This window comes from Oncorhynchus kisutch, linkage group LG18 (assembly GCF_002021735.2).
Source record: "Oncorhynchus kisutch isolate 150728-3 linkage group LG18, Okis_V2, whole genome shotgun sequence".
Taxonomy (NCBI): Eukaryota; Metazoa; Chordata; class Actinopteri; order Salmoniformes; family Salmonidae; genus Oncorhynchus; species Oncorhynchus kisutch.
In genome coordinates this window covers 6,754,131-6,760,130 of record NC_034191.2, presented here as the reverse complement: position 1 = coordinate 6,760,130, position 6,000 = coordinate 6,754,131, and the positions used below count along the sequence as shown (strand labels likewise).

At 43.8% G+C, this 6,000-nt stretch overlaps 1 protein-coding gene across 2 annotated transcripts in view; it reads left to right on the top strand.

Annotated features, from left to right (window-relative positions):
* The first annotated feature begins 581 nt into the window (after positions 1–581).
* The window catches only part of LOC109883857 (SH2B adapter protein 2), a 62,017-nt gene continuing 56,598 nt past the window's right edge, over positions 582–6,000 (top strand). For both annotated transcript variants that reach the window (XM_031795488.1, XM_031795486.1), the window contains exon 1: positions 582–849. The gene's annotated coding sequence lies outside the window, so the exon portion shown is untranslated. The remainder of the gene's footprint in view (positions 850–6,000) is intronic.

Genomic DNA, 6,000 nt, shown 5'->3' with positions numbered 1-6,000 from the left:
GAGTGATGGAGTGCTGCATCAGATGACCTGGCCTCCACAATCACTCGACCTCAATCCAATTGAGATGGTTTGGGATGGGTTGGACCGCAGAGTGAAGGAAAAACAGCCAACAAGTGCTCAGCATATATGGGAACTCCTTCAAGACTGTTGGAAAAGCATTCCAGGTGAAACCCAAGAGTGTGAAAAGCTGTTAACAAGGCAAAGGGTGGCTACTTTAAAGAATCTAAAATCCAAAATATATTTTGATTTCTTTAACACTTTTTTGGTTACTACATGATTCCATATGTGTTATTTCATAGTTTTGATGTCTTCACTATTATTCTACAATGTAGAAAATAGTAAAAGTAAATAAAAAGCCCTTGAATGAGTGCATCCAAACTTTTAACTGGTACTGTCTATATTATTTTTTTAATAGGGCAAATCTGAGGGGGCACGACGCCTCTGAGTGAGAGAGGGAGAAAAAGAGGGAGACTGGTGGGATTACACACAATGGACTTCCCTCTGGCTCACAGAAAACCCCACTAAACGTTTATACCTATGACAAAGTGAACTGGTTTTTGCAAGCGGGAACCGTGGGCGGCTCCTTTAAGGGTAGACAGCCCCGGAATGAGAGACCGTGGATCCTACAGTGCAGTGTGCTTCAGAATGGATATGGAGAAAATGTAACGACGCGGCCGCTAGTCTCCTATCTCTGTCTAACCGCTCCTCGAGAATAATGATATGAAGACAATTAATACATATTATTGGACCTGATTGGAGAACAACAACAACAGCAATAACAACAAACAACAGAGCAAGGATTGGCTCCCAGACATCAGCGTATCGCCATGCAGTGAGTCGGACATCGAGGTGAGCGCTGCTGCGTTCATGTTTTCCATTTTGTGACTTCCGACTGTTTGGATGTCGCTGGAAGCAATTTAGCGCACATTCTAGCCTACCAGTTACCTTTATAACCGCCGACCTGTAACCTAGGCTACGTTCCACATATTATATTATTTCCTAGGCTATGAAAATGTTTGCGTCGTGCTTTTAGTGAGGTCAGGTAGCAACGAGATAGGCAGCTCGGCTCAGCAGTTCGGTCCAGGTGCTGAAGGATAGCCGTATGTCCAGTCGACTCGCCAACGCTCCTGGTGCTGAAACGCATCCACGTAAAAACCATTAATTCAACACACGGGTAGCCTGTGGTATAACAGACTCGATTGATGCCGTCCTGAGTACACCTCAGTGATTGATGCGCTTCCTCAGATAAGACTCGGGAGTGAGGGTCGCGGTAAAGGACTATTTCTCTTAATCCATTTTTGCGGACGGAGGGGTAGGTCTGTCGAGGGGTAAATGTCTCTCTCTGGTCACTGACCATAACAACATTTTGGTCTCCAGCAGTCATTGACAATCACCAGGGTCTGTCTGTGTCCTGGCCCCGCGAATAGAGTCTCTGTTAATAACGGTCATTCATTGACGCGGATTTCGGGATCGGTTCTTTCAAGGGTAGAGTCGGCGCTCAGCCATTCAGCAGACGGTTATTTTTCATTCATGAGTACCGCCACGGTGCGCACATGCTACCACAGCATATCGATTATTCCCATTAATTAAAAGGCATAGACTATAGTCATATCTTTTACAGTTCTTTCTAATTGGTAATGGTTTATATAGGCATACTGTTATATATATGTTTTGTTTTGCTTCAATCGCGGGCTGTTTTATTCGATAGACTTTGATAAACAGCCCGTGAAGATCAAACAACCATCATGCCACTTCATACATGTCAGTGTAGTGCAACAAGGTATGCTAACCTAGACCTATTCCAAGTTTAACAAGTGATGCTTTTGTTACCAGTCTGTAAAAATGCTCCAGTAGCCTGTCAGTTCACATATTTTATTCTCTGATTATAGCCTGTGTGCACAGTTCATCTTTATAGTTTCAAGACGATTTTTTTTTTTTTACTTCCACATCTTGCATTTCAGGATGTTTTTTTTTTTTGGTCATCTGTGAAATGAATTTGGTGGGTGAGAGGGACAGGAAGCCGAGTCGCGGAATGCGCGTCTCCCACGCTCTATCCTTTATCACGGCCATGTGGAGGCACGCTGCACGAAGGCTCACCCTCAGCTCGCTCAATATTTACATTAGCTCTGTTTGTCTCCGTGCCCTTTCTCACCCCAGAGGACATGCTAATTATGTGTGTTTAACATGCACGGTTGCGTGTGGGTTGTTATAAGTGGGTCGTTGTTGCTTGTTTTTACATCACTGGAGGCGCCTGTAGTCTTACACTAGGCACATTCAGAATCAGACGAAAACGAATTATTCCTGAAGGGAGTATTTGTATAATACTGCACTCCTCAAAGGCATCATTTCCATGTTTTTGTGTATTTACTCAGAGTACATTATGCTTGTAGCATGACTCAGTGTTTGGTCATAGAGTAAATTACGCCTGCCCTGACTACTGTCATCATGTCAGCCCGATCTGGCTCTATCAGAAGTTAAAAGAGAGGCTGTATCAGTGAAGGGGGGGGGGGTTGTTGCTAGGCTACATCCCACTTCTACCAAGAAAGAACATTCCTCTCTCAGACAGTTGGCTGAGAGTCAGGAAGCTGCCGGCAGGGTTATCAGAGGTCAGGTCAAAGGTCATAGTGTGTGGTCTGTGATGATGAGGCCAGAGCAGGTGAAGGTTGTATAACTCTGACCCCTGACCCCTTTCTTATCTCTGTAGGTCTTATCTACTGGCTGGCTCTATGGGCTGTCATCCTTTCTGCTGCTCCCTCTCTCTCTCTCTCTCTCTGTCATCCTCTCTTTCTGTCATCCTTTCTGATGCTCCCTCTCTCTCTCTGTCATCCTCTCTTTCTGTCATCCTTTCTGATGCTCCCTCTCTCTCTCTGTCATCCTCTCTTTCTGTCATCCTTTCTGATGCTCCCTCTCTCTCTGTCATCCTCTCTTTTTGTCATCCTTTCTGATGCTCCCTCTCTTTCTGTCATCCTTTCTGATTCTCCCTCTCTCTCTCTCTGTCATCCTTTCTGATGCTCCCTCTTTCTCTGTCATTCTTTCTGATGCTCCCTCTCTCTCTGTCATCCTTTCTGATGCTCCCTCTCTCTCTGTCTTCCTTTCTGCTGCTCCCTCTCTGTCATCCTTTCTGATGCTCCCTCTCTCTCTGTCATCCTTTCTGATGCTCCCTCTCTCTCTGTCATCCTTTCCGATGCTCCCTCTCTCTCTGTCATCCTTTCTGATGCTCCCTCTCTCTCTGTCATCCTTTCTGATGCTCCCTCTCTCTCTGTCATCCTTTCTGATGCTCCCTCTCTCTCTGTCATCTTTTATTTCTATGCATTTAGGCTGCCGTTGGTTTCTCTGGCCTCTGGCTTCCTTTGGTGAGTTAGCCAGTCAGTCAGTCAGTCAGCCAGTCAATCAGCCAGTCAGCCAGCCAGCCAGTCAGTCAGTCAGCCAGTCAGCTAGTCAGCCAGTCAGCCAGTCAGTCAGTCAGTCAGTCAGCCAGTCAGTCAGTCAGTCAATCAGCCAGCCAGCCAGTCAATCAGCCAGTCAGCCAGTCAATCAGTCAGTTAGTCAGTCAGCCAGCCAGCCAGCCAGCCAGTCAATCAGCCAGTCAGTCAGTCCATCCCAGTAGTCAGACTAGGCTACCCTCCACTCTCTGACGATCTGCTCTTGTATATCCCGAAGGAACACACCTTGTTGATTTTAGACAGGGGAAGGTTTACCCATTAAGTCCACTTCCATCTGTGGATTCAAATGAAAAGAAAACTAGAAAAATGTTCAGCTGTTTAATGTTTCAACCAATTCATCTGGTTGTTATATCCATAACAGTTTGTATTCTAAGCCAATCAGATGTTTTAAGTTATTGACAGTTATTCAGTTATGTGTTAAGTTCCCACAAGTGGCCAATTTCAAAGCTGAACAAAAACTCTTGGTGTTGAGGCAACCTTCAGATAAATACATTTTCCGATATTTTTGTTGTACCTTCTCAGTTAAAGTATGATCACATATGTAAATTTAAGATATGAATGTAATGATGTAGGACCTGAGCCCTAGGACCATGCCCCAGGACTACCTGACATGATGACTCCTTGCTGTCCCCAGTCCACCTGGCCATGCTGCTGTTCCAGTTTCAACTGACCTGAGCCCTAGGACCATGCCCCAGGACTACCTGACATGATGACTCCTTGCTGTCCCCAGTCCACCTGGCCATGCTGCTGCTCCAGTTTCAACTTCCACCTGACTGTGCTGCTGCTCCAGTTTCAACTGTTCTGCCTTATTATTATTCGACCATGCTGGTCATTTATGAACATTTGAACATCTTGGCCATGTTCTGTTATAATCTCCACCCGGCACAGCCAGAAGAGGACTGGCCACCCCACATAGCCTGGTTCCTCTCTAGGTTTCTTCCTAGGTATTGGCCTTTCTAGGGAGTTTTTCCTAGCCACCGTGCTTCTACACCTGCATTGCTTGCTGTTTGGGGTTTTAGGCTGGGTTTCTGTACAGCACTTTGAGATATCAGCTGATGTACGAAGGGCTATATAAATAAATTTGATTTGATTTGATGATGTACAGTACCAGTCAAACGTTTGGACACCGACTCATTCAAGGGTTTTTCTTATTCTTATTATTTAAACTATTTTCTACATTGTAGAATAATAGTGAAGACATCAAAACTATGAAATAACACATATGGAATCATGTAGTAACCAAAAAAGTGTTAAAGAAATCAACATATATTTTATATTCTTCAAAGTAGCCCCCCTTTGCTTTGATGACAGCTTTGCACACTCTTGGAATTCTCTCAACCAGCTTCACCTGGAATCCTTTTCCAACAGTCTTTCAGAATGTTGTGGTTGCCATACTGGTTAAGTGTGCCTTGAATTCTAAATAAATCACAGATAGTGTCACCAGCAAAGCACCCTCACACCATCACATCTCCTCCTCCATGCTTCACGGTGGGAACCACACATGCGGAGATCATTCATTCGCCTACTCTGCGTCTCACAAAGACTCGGCAGTTGGAAACAAACATTTCAAATTTGCATTCATCAGACCAAAGGACAGATTTCCACCAATCTGAAGTCCATTGCTCGTTTTTCTTGGCCCAAGCAAGTCTCTTCTTATTATTGGTGTCCATTAGTAGTGGTTTCTTTGAAGCAATTCGACCATGAAGGCTTGATTCACGCAGTCTCCTCTGAACAGTTGATGTTGAGATGTGTCTGTTACTTGAACTCTGCAATTTCTGAGGGGCAGGTAACTGTAATGAACTTATCCTCTGCAGCAGAGATAACTATGGGTCTTCCTTTCCTGTGGCGGTCCACAGGAGAGACAGTTTCATCATAGTGCTTGATGGTTTTTGCAACTGCACTTGAACTTCTTTAAATTATCCGGATTGACTGACCTTCTTGCCTTAAAGTAATTATGGACTGTTGTTTCTCTTTGCGTATTTGAGCTGTTCTTGCCATAATATGAGGTTGGTCTTTTACCAAAAAGACCATCTTTTGTATACCACCCCTACCTAGTCACAACACAACTGATTGGCTCAAACGCATTAAGAAGGAAATAAATTCCACAAATTAACTTTTAACAAGGCACACCTGTTAATTGAAATGCATTCCAGGTAACTACCTCATGAAGCTGGTTGAGAGAATGCCAAGACTGTGCAAAGCTGTCATCAAGCCAAAAGATGGCTACTTTGAAGAATCTCAAATATAAAATATATTTTAATTTGTTTAACACTTTTTGGTTCCTACATGATTCCATATGTGTTGTTTCATAGTTTTGATGTCTTCACTATTATTCTACAATGTAGAAAATAGTTGTTGTTTTTAAATAAAGAAAAACCTGAAATGAGTAGGTGTGTCCAAACTTTTGACTGCTACTGTATACACATGATAGCATATGGGCTTTAAGGACTATTTCTTTGCCAATTCAAAAGATGGGGTTTTCATGCTTAGCGGTCGTGGCTGCATGTCACAGTCACACAGTAGCCACATAACTTGGTGAACTACAACAAAATGATAG